Here is a 14,231-nt window from a genome sequence, read left to right on the forward strand (position 1 = left end):
GGGGGCCTTTGCAAGTGAGAGCTGGGGCATTAGAAGAAGGATTTGGAAAGTTCATTAGAGGGAGTCAACAGCACTTGCTCATGGATTGAATATGGAGTGCTGAGTGAGGGAAAAGAGGAGTTAAAGATGACTTCTGGGTCCTTCAGCAACTGGGTAGATGTAGTACCTTTTAGCAAGAAGAGCCAGACTAGAAGAGGAACAACTCTAGGACATCAATGAATCAAGAATTTTCTTTGGATGCAAGAAAGTTGGAGGACTTCACCAACTATCAAAGTAAATACACCAGGTAGCCTATTGGGTGCTCTAAGCTTGGTTCCAGAAAGATGTCAGAGCTAAAGGCGTGGGTTGGGTAACTAATTGGTGGACAAGTGTGTGGTCACCTGAGATGAAAGTGAGACTAGAGAAGAGAAAGAGGTTCACAGCTAAATTCTAGAGCCCTCTAAATTTTAGAGATGGAGTAAAGAAAGAGAGACTATCAAAGTAGTAGCCATTGAGATAGAAGGAAATCTAAGAAGTGTGTGTCACCCGTGCCACGGGGAAGATAGCGGTTTAAAGAAAGGAATAATTGCCCAACAATGCCGAGAGGGCAAGTGTGAAAGTTACAGAGAAATGCCGATGATATTTGGCAACATGAAGGCCACTGGAGCCTGACTGGATGAAGAGACACTGGAAGTGAGAATTGGGAACAGTGATGAGAATTGGGAACATTTTGATGAGAGCTGAAAAATAGGCTGGAAACTGGTAAGAGCGTAGAATCAGGAGAGGCTTTCATGTTTTTTTAAAGTGGGAGATATCAGAGCACATTTACACGCTTTATAGGAAAATGCAGCAGTGAAAAAGAAACTGAAGACTCAAGAGAGGAATGGTGAGACTTATAAGAATGAAGTCTTTAAGAAGTGCAAGGTGATGAGGTCCAAATACAAGGTCCTTTGCAAGGAGCAGGGCCATGGCACCCATAAGGAAGGAGGGGGAACCCAAAGGACATGCACAGTGACAGCTAGAGGTGTGGAGTCAGTGGCAGAAAGATGAGGGAGTACCTGTCTTTAAGGTACCTGATAAGGTATTCAGCTGGAAAAGAAATGTTACAGGTAAGGGTAGACAGTCTTTGGAGAAAAATGTAAAATTGTCATTTTGCAGAGTGGAAATGGAAACATACGAGGAAGGTGTCATGGACTCGACAGGCTGTTCCCAGGATCTACTTGAGATTTACAGTCATAATTGCAAAGCAACAACAGTCCACACAACTACCTGTTTTTCTCGGGCAATGTACAGTGATTGAGATGTAAGCACGGCCAGTCGTCGGATTTCAGCAGGTTGGCGTTTTCTCAGGTGAGTACAGGACAAGAGGTCCAGAGAGGTTTTTGCAAGGGATTAATGGGAAAGAGAGGACAGAATCTAAGCCTGGTAAAGTGAGGCAATGGACAGCAAAGAAAAAGAAGTCAGGGGCTCGAAGACATCGATTCCATTGTGTAATTGCTGGACTTGGCACAGTAGGGCAGAAGAAGAGGAGGGGCCGGAGTTGGCAAGCCTGAGATCAGGACTTTGGAGAAGGTGATGTCAAAAGTCAGGATGTGGTCGTAGGAGAGGGTGGCCCTCTGACGCTGTCATTAAAATTTCAGAGACCCATTTACTGCTTTCCTGACCTGTGGTGAGATGACCAAGCGGTGGTTTCCTAATAGGCATGATTTAATGCTGCAAAAGCCCCATTGCCTTAAATACCTCTGCGAAGGCCTGTGACTGGTTTCCAACATTCTGCTATTAAAGCTCCCTTCATTTCTTTCCTTCTGCTTTCCATAAGGGCCGCCACCTAAGCTATTAATTTATTATCAATCATTTATACATAGGTGTGATTTAGTGGCTCAGAACCTTTCAAGTAAGGCAGCAGCTGGCTGCAATCAGATTTTAATAGGCTATAGGGCCTGGCTTTTAAGAAAGAATTGGACTAGGGCATCTGCAAAGGGGAACAAAACATTTGTTGAGCACCTACTATGTGCTAGGCTCTGCTCCAAGAGCTTCGTGTGTATGACGCCGTTGTTTTCTCCTATGTATGCAACAGGAGGGCTCAGAGAAAAACATCTGTCATTTGCCCAAGACCCATAGCTAATGAGTAATGAAGCCGGGTCTGAGGTCAGAGCTGCAAAGCCTGGAAAGGCATTTGGATGGGAGACAGAGGCTTTTAAAAGGAGAAATGCAAGGGCCCGAGGCACATCTTGGCAAACTTCAATCCTCAATCCTCGTCTTCCAGCTCCCTCCGGAGGCCCTTGAATTGTGCGTGTGGCTGTTTTCTTACTTTCCTTCTGAGGTTGTTCCTTGAGGGTTTTTTTTCCCTCCCTTCTGGTTTTTTTAAACGATAATTTAAATTTTTATTAGGTGCTCAGCCACAGGATAAATACCCCCATTTGAATTGCTGACACACAAATCAATAGGAAAGCACTTTCCTCGGACCGAGGACCTGGCGTGGGAGCCTCCCGGGTGCATCCACTCTCCAGAAGAGAAGGAGTGGAAGAAACAGAGCAGACGATTTTCTTCAACAAGCCACAGTTAAAGTGAACAGAATGAGCATTCGAGGTTTCTGGTCTCGGGGGCTTTTCTTTCGTTCCCTGTTCCTCAGTCTCATGAAACAATATCACTGGTAACCTCTGCATTACAATCAGAGGGGTGTCATTTTCTTGGGCGGCAGTAGAGAAAGCGTCCTGCGGCTGGGAACTGGCCTCAAGTTTTTAAAAAGAGAGCAGCTCAGCCTCCCTGTGTTCTGTCAGATAAGGGATGTGGATTTCTGCAGGGCCCCCCCTCCATCCCCCTCCAAGTCTCCGCCATCATTCTCTGGCTTGGAGATGTTGCAGTAAAAGATATGGTTAATATAAAAGAACATCTCAACAAATAAAATTGGCTTAGGCTGTGCCTTTAATTTTCTGACACAAGAGGCAACAAGCTTGCTTGCATCCTACAACATGGCTTAAGATTTCATACCTACAGCACCCAGGCTGTTGGTAATTCTCTCCGTGGGTACGCTTACAGGAAGGTCCAAATTCCAATCTCCTTCTTCAGCACCATCTCCCTCCATTCTGAGCACCTCGTCACCGTGACCCAATGATCCTGTGTTCCAGCTACATCGTATTTCTCAGTTACCTTCCAACATGCTTTCTGACTCTGAGCCTTTGCGTATGGTGTTCCTTCTCTAGTTAATGGGGCACCCCAGGTAGCATAAGTCACCCCACCCCATTAGATGTCTTATTATAAAACTGTATACCTGAAATTTAGATTGTGTTTTTAATCAATGTTACCCCAATACATTTAACTTTTAAAAAATACAATAACGTAAACAAAACAACACAAGTCTATTATCTAAAACAAATAACTTAAAAGGAAAAGGGCAAAATGTTTCAAGGAGCAGGAGTGGGTCTCCTCCCAAGCTTCCTACCGTGGCAGAGTTGTGTGTGTCCAGTGAGATCCCTGGGCCCCTCTGTCAAATGTGGTCACCAGAGGGCCCCCACCCAGGACACTGTCTGGACAGCACAGAAGCAACGGATGGATGCATGTGCAGAGAGAGAGCGAGCTCCAAACTGTTCACTGTCTCCCGGGCTCCAGCCACATAGAGGAAGTGCTGCGGATCCTGGGAGGGGACCCTTGTGGGGTTGGACGGAGGATGCTTCCAGGAAAGCCACCACAGACCTTCCCCAGTGGCTTTTTCCCTGTCCCTCCCAGTCTCCAAGGATGGCCGCCTGAGCCTTTCATTCTCACTAAATTAAGCTGATAAAATACAAATGAAAAAGGGGGTGGGGTGGGGAGGAGGGTCTGGCACACTCTTCGCATTTTAATAACTCTCGCACGGTGCTCAGATCATTTTTAATAAGAGATTGACTGATAGTGGTCTCCGCCCCACCCCCATCTGTACATATCAGGATCCAGATCAACAGTCCCCTTTTCTGGCTCTCTTTTCCAGAATATTCCACTCAGCCCCTTCCTTGGATGAAGGATGCCATGCCCTTGGCATGATTTGCTGACCTCTTGAAGGTCAGGTCTGGAAGGGCATCCCTGGCCACCCCCACACACCTCTTAGGGACCTGTGCCCTGGTGAGCAGCACTGCCGCCCTGCTCTTTCCACGGAGCCAGTTATAGGCATGCAGACGGGTCCGTCACAGGTGCACTTCCAGGAAGGTAAGAGCCATCTTATTTGGTCAGCCAGCCATCACCTGAGTGGCTGCCCCAGGCACTCTGGCCCGGAGGCCTTTGCAGGAGTGAGGAGAGCTGGTGTGGAGTGAAAAGAGGGCCGGGGTCAAAGCCTCTGCCTGTCATCCCAAGGCACTTGCTCCTCTGGTCAGTTTCAGGCCACACAGTGTCGCTCCCACCTGGGAGGGGAGAAAATACGTCAAAGTAGCCATGGGACTCCACCTCTATTTTCAAAATGTACGCCTTCTTCCATGGTCATTTCCATCAAGAAAAAATTCTATTGACGGGAGACCTCTATGTACTAAGGGCTGTTATGAGCCTCAGTGTAGAAAATGACATCTCATTTCACCCACACAGCGATCCTGAGAGGTAGGAACTACTTACCCTGTTTCACAGGGGAGGAAACTGAGGCTCAAAGAAGTCAGGTGACTTCCCCCAAGGCCACACAGCCTGTCAGTGGCAGAGACAGGATTCAAACCTTGTTCAGCAGGGTTTCATCAAGCACTTCTGCCAGCCCGGCAAGGCAGGCAGTGGGGACAGCAGCGCGAGGCCGTGCAGGGCCAGCTTTGCAGTCTCATGGCCGTGTCCCATCTGGAGCTACGAGGGGCAGAAACCTGGCAGCTTCCGAGGCAGTTGAAAAGCCAACCTCCCCCAAATTGTTTTATGTAAAGCCAGACTCCTGATGTTTGAAGCCACTTAATTTTGGCAGTGCTTTTTCCTCGCTGCTTTTAAACAGCCCTCAGAGATAAAAGGCATCCTTGCCGGGAGCCTCACTTGCAGATGCCTCCCCCACTCCCAAGGCTGCTCCGGGAGCGCGTGGGCGCGTGCACGTGGGGGCGTGCACGTGGGTGGCTCTCGGCTGGAGAAGCCCTGCACTGCTCTGCTCCTGAAGTCTAGATACAGATGAAGTCTTTTGCTTTTACAGTGAGTTTCATCGGCCTTAAACTTCATTTATATCTCTATAAATATATACGGCTTTGAGCGAGAGGTTCCATGGCTGGGTTTATTAGTTCCATCTCCCGATGGCAGACACTGGGGCACCGAGAAGACCGCCCCCTTATAGACCGCGTGGCCTCTGCCCTCTCCGGCATCACCATTTGCAGGGCTCTCATCTGGTATTCAGAGCTTTGCCCCGTCTGCTGGCGGGGCTCCCCGCTCTGATGTTGCCTACCATTCCTCTCTCACCCCTGGCTCACAGCTGGCCCGGCCTGCTGTCAGGAGGAGGTGGAGGGCACCCGGCTGTCAGCTGATTTCCTCTCCACACCTGTCCCTTGGCCCGGGCCCCACTGCTGACCTTGGTATTGACAGGCTCATAGGAGATGGCAGGCAGGCTGGCAAAATCTGGTTTATTAATGAATCTGTTTTACGGGAATCCATTTAGATAAACAGACCGTACACAGATGCAGGTGTTCAATGGCTACGAGGTTTACAGTACATCAGGAGGCAGGCAGCAGCTTTCTCTCCTGATGCGTTTACGGAGATAAATTCAAGGTAATCTATATAAACTCAAGCCTTTGAAATTGCACACAGTCAAAAAATTCACACAATTACTCTCGCCCAGCCAGGAGGTGGCTGTTGATGTACTTCTTATGGAAAACATAATTATAAAGGAAGGGAAAATGTTTCATAAATAAAACACAGAATGGCAGAAGAATCTGGCGGGAGGGGAAGGCAAGAGGACAGGATTCCTAGGCTTTGTGGTCTCCAGCCGAGTGTGGAGCGGGGCTCAAAAACCTGGTGTCTCCTTAAGGCTCAAATTAATTTCAGACTAGTACAATTTCCAGGTAATTAATTGGCAAGAGTCATCTTTCAGATATTTTTAAATATCAGCCTGCCAGGCTGTTGGTGCTAAAGGAGGAGAAGGAAAAATAGCCAACACATGCTCCTAAAATCAAGGTGATGTAAGACAACGGCCAGCCCAGCCCATTAGCTCTTGAGGAGAATATGAAATCCAGGTCAGCCCAGGTAATTGTTAGCATGTTAAAATGCCAAGGCCCCAGGTGGCACCCAGTCCCCAGGCCACAGAAAATAGCAAGTGGCACAATCATTTACGGTCTCTGCACTGTCCTAGGCGCTTTGTACTTGTGCCCCATTTAATTCTCATAAGAACCCCTGAAAGAAGATGTGATATTCTCTACAGAATATTTTTGGGTGGGGAGGGTGGTGGAGAGATTTCTGATGAGGAACCTCAGATTAAGACAGGCTAAGTCATGGCCCAAGGTCACAAGGTCAGGACATTGTGGAACAGGAATTTGAAGCCACATATCCTGGTAATAAACCCCCAGGTGTTGCTTTTTGCTGCACACCCAGGGTGGGAAAGGGTGTGGCTAAGACAGCAGAAGCAGAGAGGAGAGTAAGAGCTTGGGCTCTGTTTCCAACAGACTAGGTTCAAAACCAGCCCCACCACCTACTAGGCTGTGTGTCCTCAGGCAAGCTGTTTAGCCTCTCTGAATTCTGGGGCTCTGTTTCCCTCATCTATGCGTTCTGTCCCTTTTGGTCTTCATAGGGAAAAGCTGTGACCAGGGTCTCCCTTTCTCATTTGGCCAACCTTCCTCCTGGGATGTTGTGAGGATGAAATAAGAGAAGGTATGGACCACGTCTAAACAGCAACATCCAACAGATGAGTTACCTGTTCCCTTTATTGTGAGGCTCCAGTGGGGTACCATGTGCAGTGCCCAATCCAGTGCACGTCACAAACACTCCATAAATAATAGCTGCCATCATCATCATCATCATTATTATTAAACAATGGAAACAAGCATAGGAACTCTCGTACTTAAATTGGGCAGAATCAACAGCAAATGAGAAAGTTTTGATTGGGCCCTACTATGTGCCAGGCCCTGTGCTGGGTTCTCCCAGCCTTCGTAGAACAGGTGATCTAGCTGCAGAGGCACCTAGACTTTCACATATAAGGTTAACGATAATGCAAGATGGAAAAATTTCTCTAAAGATGCTTAGGCGGAATCACAGTGGAGCCATCGTTAGTTGCCAAGTGAATGATAAAAGCAATAGAAGAAAGCGGTTAAGACGCGGGCTGTGAACCTGGGTTTCAGTCCCTGTTCTGTCACCTCTTAGCTGTGAAAAGTTGAACAAGTCAGTTAAATCACTATGCCTTAGTTTCCTCATCTGTAAAATGGGTATATGTCATCATGTTTTCTAGCCATGAAACAATGTAAATTAAAGTGCTTGTTAATAATAACAACAGAAGTTTATTAAGGGCATTCTTTGTGCCAAGTACATGGCTGATACCCATAGAAGGTACAAAGTCAGTGCTGCTAGTATTATCGTTACACAATAGAAAGGTTCAAGCTGCCAGGGCCTGGGAATATGAATTCTTAGGAGGACTAGGATCAAAGACCAAAATCCAGGCCAGAGACATTGCTAAGCCATTGTCAAATATTAGCCATTCGGGGTTCATACAGTCCTGGGACCAATGTTCTAGGATTTGTCCTCTCTGTCTTCTTCATACCATGTAGTAAGATGCGGTCTCATCTAGATTAAAAGATCTGTGAATTCCTCCTGGGTCCTGGTAACAAACTTTTATGGAGTCATCTACAGCCAGAGCATAAGATGTTAATATAGGAGCCAGATGGGGGTGGGCTTGGCAGTGCCTGCTCTGAGGACAGAAGTCCCTAGGAGATCAGGACTAGAATCCTTCAGAAACCTAGAATGAGTCTTGTGGTCGTTTGTCCCTGACCCCAGAACTCCTTCTCTCATTGTGGAGTCTCACCTCGTAATGCGGGAAGGACCCAGAGATGTGCCCACCCACGGTGAGGGCTGGCCCCTCCCTGTTCCCTGCTACCTCTCTGGGGTAAGATTTGGGGCACTCCACTGGGTGAGTGGAAGAGAGTTTGGGACCCCCGTCTACTTCAACTGTGTCTGTCGTATACTCAACAATGAGGGCCAGAGTACAAGAGCCAGACCCAACTCATTTGGTTTGCGGTGAGGGCAGTGCACCAACCCCACTTATCCTCTTTGATTTGCTTCTAGGGAGCCACCTGCTTGGTCTTCATAGGAACAGGGAAGAATTTCAGCTCCAGTGGGAGCCATGTCAGATCTCCCTTTCCTACTCTGTTGGAGAATAAAGCAGAGGCAATTGTCTAGAATCAAAGGAGAAGAGGAAGCAACATAATGCACATCCATGGACGAAAAGATAATCAAAACATGGTGAACACATACAATGGATTACTCAACCTTAAAAAGAAATGAAATCCTGACACATGCTGCAACCTGGATGGACCTTTAAGACATGATGCTAAGAGACATAAACCAGTCACAAAAGGGCACATATGGTATGATTCCACTTATATGAGGTACCTTATGGAGTCAAATTCATGGAGATGGAAAGTAAAATGGTGGATGCGGGGCTGGCGGGGAAGGAGAGTGGAGAGTTCCTGTTTACTGAGTGCAGAGCTTCCGTTTGGGAAGATAGAAATGTTGTAACGACGGATGGTGGTGATGGTTGCACAACAACGTAAATGTAGTTAGTGCCACTGAACTGTACACTTAGAAATGGTTAAAATGGTCAGTTATATGGTATGCAAACTTTATCACAAGAAAATAAAGGAGGGAACGAGAAGAGGGAATGACTGCTTAACTTTCCTTCGCCAACTGGTATATTGATTGCTTGCTGCGTTCTACATGTGTCAATACAAATCCAGTCCAAAGTCATGTTCCAAGGTAAAGATGTAGTGATTCTTATGTATGGCTGGAAATAGCTTTTAAATACCTCTATTCCAATTTCCCTTTCCTACTGAACTTGCGCTTAAGATGAAACATCAGTGAGGCGGGAGTCTCATCTGAGCTCTGTTAACAGCCAATTGTCAAGAAGAGGCAAAATGTATCCATGGACTTCTCCCAAGTCATCTGCTGGAAGTGGCCTGGTGCAAATTCACTCAGAGGTTGTGTTTCTGCACAAATATCTGCCTGGATATTAGGGAGCCCTTACTGGGGCTGTCTTCTAACTTGCCATGACCCAGTGGCTTAGCAGCCCCCACTGCACTCTGGGATCCTAGCTGGAGAGCTGACTCAGGAAGGAGACTCCCATAAGTGAGCTCGTTCTGAATGCACACTGCCTGCTTTGAGGCAGGTGACCCCCACCCCCCAGAAAGGGACAGAGCCTAGGAGAAGGTGCTCAGAAAAGTCTCCAAGTGAAGGGAGGCAGAAGGACTTTTTCATCTCCCAAGCAGGTAAACAGCTCTGTGACCTACTTGGACAAATTTTGAGGTTTTACTAAAGACTCTGATTTACTGCTTCATCTGTCAGAACCTCTGATTTGTTTATTTATTTTTTCAGTTGAGGACCTCATGTTCGAATTGGGCACAAAATGCCCCATCTCTATCTAACATTCTCTGAACACAGAGAATCTACAGATAAGGGTAAGGGAGGTGTCAGGACTGGTTATGTAGAGGTTGGTGTGTGTATACCTTTTTACCAGTCATGGACATCTGACAACTCCACTGCTTCTTCATGGTAAAATAGAAGAGCGACCCCTTACCCTGACCTACCAGGAGGGATGGGAGCAGGATGAATGGAGATGTTTCTGAAGGGAGCTATGATAGTACGATGGCAAGTAATTCTCTGAAAAGTGTCTTCTGGTTCTAAAACCGCTCCTGAATAAGGAGGAAGAGCAACCCAAGCCACGACGTTTGTAGATGGAGCTGCTTTTTCATGGCATAAGCACTATAGCAGCCAACTCTCCTCTTCTTTCCCTAGTAATCTCCCACGGGTACTCTTTCCTCCTGGAGCCCAGACAGGATGACTCATGCCCAGACACCTAAATGCTAAAGTCCAAGTTTTTATTAGAAATTGTAACATCATTTCCATGTACTGTACCATCAAATAACTCCAGTCAGCTCAGAGGTAGGGGCCTGCAGGGGCTTCAGTGGTTCTTATTTAGACTTAACTGTGGCTTACACACACACACACACACACACACACACACACACACTTGAAATGACCACTTGACTTTCCAACACCATGACCATAAACTTGAACAAAGAATGGACCCCTGTCCCACCCTCTCTGCCGTCCACCCAGTAAGAGTAGTCTCAGACCTCTGAAATGTTCCCTTGAAAGTCTAGAGTCTACACGACACATCTATTAAATAATGTGTTAAGCAATATATTCCCACTGCAAAATGTAGCAGTGGAAGCTGTGGCCGTAGGAGTCAGAAAGTAATGGGGTTAGAGGAAGGAAAGACGGATTAGAAAGAAGCACAAGGGAACTTTTGTATACCTTGTTTGGGGTAGTGGTTAAATGAGTGCACGCAATTGTCAAAACCTACAGGTTAAAGATGGCAACCCACGGCTGCACAGAACTGGACAGGATGCTGACCTTCTCCTACTCTCCGCCTTTCCCCACATGTCTTGTCTCCAGATCTCAGAGGCAACCCAGCAGTCTTCCCTGCTCTGTGAACGAGGGCTGGGTATGAGAACACAATGGCTTTTTCTCCAAAATGCTGGCCCGATGTGAGGATGAGGGCTGCCAGGGGAGCAGAGGTTTTATAAGTGAGGTGGGTCTGTGTCCAGTCTCCCACTCCTCTCCTAAGGTTTCTTTATGTGCTCAGAGCCCAGCTGTTTCCTGCTCCTTAGTCAGCCTCCCCATATTCTGAGCCCCAGAGGTCTCAGTGGAGATGCTCCCAAAGAAGGTTCAGAGGACAGAAAAGGCATCAAACACCTAAAACTGAGACATGTGTGGCAATGTGTCTTCAACTAGGATTTCTGGGACAAGGCAAGTGTGGCAACCAGGTGTCTGACACCAGTTCAGCCTAGAGGCCACCAGCCTGGGGGGCGCTCTTCAGAGTCAGCCCAGACAGCTCATGGCTGCTGGCCATCTTCTAGACTGAGAACCTAGGGCCAGCAAAACCTTGAGACTCCTGGCTGATTCTTACTCTTCACCAGAGGGAAACCCACTCCTCCACACTGAGCTCACTAAATGGCTTCAGTTGCAAATCTGTCCACTGGGGAACTATCCATCCCTGCTCTCCTACACACGAGCACTTCCGCATTTCACAAGTGATGAGACGTTAGGAGAACAGAAGTTCTCTTTTCACTTTTGCTACCCTCTGGCCTAGCACTTTCAATGCCTATGTCTCCCCATATTTTAAATGGGCCCAGTAATGACACGGAGCGCTTCTTTCAGGGAGAATTTAACGGCATTAATGAGATAATGACCGCTAAGTACGGTGACTTCAGTAATAAATGGTGGCTTCGGATGGGGTCCGCTGCAGGGACATGAATTTTTTTTTTTTCAATCCTTCAGAGACATGTCAGGCAGAAATCCATCCACTCTCTTGTTCAAACTGAAAAATTTCAAGAGTGGGAGGAGCTGGGAGAGTTGAAATATGAATGAGTCAGTGTTGGTTTCTGATGCTTTGCTTTCTCTATTTCAGTCTTTTCCCCCTACCATTGAAACCTCTGACTTCATGCTTTTCCTCACTGCATTCTAGGAGGCTAGGTTTCTGGATCTTCCATAGCAAGGATGGGGGGGGGGGGGAAGAAATGAAACAAAACAAATCAAAACAAAAGTGGAGCCATTTCACTCACCCAGAGGGCTCCCCAAACAGAGGCAGAGAGAATTTTGTTCAGCTTGGAGGAGGGGCCCAGGGAGCTGAATTAAAAGCAAGAGAAACACCCCCCTAGAGTTCATTGAGTGTTGGAAGGAGTGAACCCCCTCCTCTTGGAGAAAGTGGCCAGAACCTTAAAAAGTTAGGGACCGATTCAAGGCAAGGTTTGCTCTTTCCAGCAGCTACATCTCTTTAAATCCTCTTTGGGATGCTGGCTCCATGGAGACTTGGATGATGGAAGGAAGCCCCCAACACCACTTGTGGAATGTCCCCACCCAGGCAGCTGTGGGTAAGACTGAAGTGGTGAGGGTTGGAGGGCAGGCAGATCGTGTCTCCAAGGCAAACCGAAGGCAGATGTGGGGAATTCATTGAACATATTTCGGAGAGGCAGGAAGCAGAGGAAACAGAGCAGCACCTTGCAAAAAGAAGTAGCAGTGAAGTCTAAAGTAATGACAAACCCATTTGTGGAGTCTCTCAGTGCTGGAGGACATAGTACTACTTCACGTCTTCCTAGGTCAGGACCTGTCTAGATTCAGTTCTGTTTCCCCAGACATGAAGAGACAAACCTTTCCCCTGAGCTGTCTTCCCCTGGCAGAAAACAGGGCAGAACAGACTTTGTCCTCTTTCCAACCGTGCACAGTCAAGGATGACAGCCAAGTGGAGAACATTTCCTGCCTCCTTGCAACTGTAGCACAATCCTCCTTGGCCAACCTCTGCAAAGCTCAAGACACTTTTCTACCACTACGAGGTTGGGGACCACCTCATCCTGGGGCTCACCTGTTGCACCTGCCCACTTGCCACAGATTCACACCAGGAGAGAAAGGAAAAGGTCAGATTGGGCTGTCTCCACAGCAAGAACCCAGAGAATCCTGTGGAAACTGACATTTAAAATACCACCTCTTCCAACCTCTCTCAGAAGGGCATAACTTTTAACTCTACCTCCACTCCCAACCCCCCAGATTTCCTTTGCAACACTTTCCCTTCATGGATGACTTATGGTTGTCGGGAAAGAGTTAAAGAAGGTGCACACGACTAATTCCCCCAACCCTCCCTCTTATCTACATAGAAAAAGAACAGCCCTACACAGAGACGCGCAGGAACCCACTGTCAGTTTAGCTCAGACCTCACCTGTCTTATGTAACAGCATAAGAGACACACACACACACACACACACACACACACACACCTCTAAGGCCAGAGTCCACATCCCCCTTTAATTCGGTAGGCATAGTTTTGTGCCCTTCTTTTCCCTACGCAGAACCCGGCTCAACTGGCAGCAGAGAGATAGATGAAACCCTAGTGCCAAACGCCTTGCAGGAACACACAGAGACACAGGAACCAAAATGCATCTCATAGCTCTCCGTGGTGCTGAAATCACGCTAGCGAGGAAATCAAAGGAGCAAGTGCGCTGGACTCACCGGGCTCTGGGTGGGCGGCAGGGGAGTAAGGAGCTTCCTGCGAAGAGAATTCTTGCCTGTGTGGGCTGGAGCCAGCTGATGCGCGCACCTAGAGAACCCACCTCTCTCCCTTCTCTTCCTCCTTTTCTGGGAAGAGAGGAGGCGCCACGAAAGAAATGAAACCCCAGCTGGCTAGAGTGGAAAGAGAAAGAGGAGGCAACCAAAATAAGATCAAAAAGTCTGGCGGCTTTACTCCACTAGTGGTAATTCCTTGGGTCAGGAGGACCCCCTTCTCACACTGTCTGTGTCTACACCTTTCTCCGTCTCTGCGTGCTGTGCCAACAGCCTTAGCACAGTCGGTTCCTGCCTCTGACGTGAAGGAGACGAGAAAGCCTGGGACTGCTGTGTTGTCTCCGTCTCTCTCTCTCTCTCTCTCTCACGCGCTCTCTCTTTTCCCCTCTTGCTGAAATTTCAGCAGCATGATTTTTTTTTAAGCCTCCGTTTTTTCCATCCCCCTACAAGCGGCCCCCTAGTGGACAGAAAAAGAAAGCATCCTGAGTCTTGAACCGTCCAGATTCCACACAGAACACTCCCCGTACCCACAAGTTCCCGGGGGGCTGCTTCCATTCAGACAGGGTCCTGTACAGCCAGATTCCTCCCTCTGGCCAACCCAGGTGGGAAGACAGAGAGAAGCGGAGGAAAAAGGAAAGGACAGGAGCTTTTGCAGATCCTTTGCCCACAGTTGCAGAAGTAAAGGGTGGAATGGGGTGAGAGGATTGTGGAAAGAATGTTTTGGTACATCCTGTTGGGGGGGGGGGGGTTCCAAGTGAGTTAAGGTCCTGGCTCAGCAGAAATACAGCCTCCAAAGCATCAGGGCTTGCAGCCAGGTGAGAGATCCATACCCAGGTAACCCAGGACGGGAGTTCTTAAGGAGAGAGTACCTAGCCGGCACCTCACCTAATGCCCCGATATGGCTTTTTTTGAAACACTGGTAAGAAAAATCTCTGGAAAGCCACAGCCTGAGATCATCTCAGAAATGGAAAGAAAAGTGACCTTGTTAAGCATCCATGGAGAACCGTGGCAGAGAAGGGCCATCA

The 14,231-nt window shown here is 47.9% G+C and overlaps 1 protein-coding gene across 3 annotated transcripts in view; it reads right to left on the minus strand.

Annotated features, from left to right (window-relative positions):
- Window positions 1-13,544, minus strand: part of TNR (tenascin R) — a 369,034-nt gene extending 355,490 nt beyond the window's left edge. For all 3 annotated transcript variants that reach the window (XM_033092050.1, XM_033092051.1, XM_033092048.1), the window contains exon 1: window positions 13,156-13,544. The gene's annotated coding sequence lies outside the window, so the exon portion shown is untranslated. The remainder of the gene's footprint in view (window positions 1-13,155) is intronic.
- Between the last annotated feature and the right edge of the window lie 687 nt (window positions 13,545-14,231).

This window comes from Rhinolophus ferrumequinum, chromosome 22, assembly GCF_004115265.2.
Source record: "Rhinolophus ferrumequinum isolate MPI-CBG mRhiFer1 chromosome 22, mRhiFer1_v1.p, whole genome shotgun sequence".
Taxonomy (NCBI): Eukaryota; Metazoa; Chordata; class Mammalia; order Chiroptera; family Rhinolophidae; genus Rhinolophus; species Rhinolophus ferrumequinum.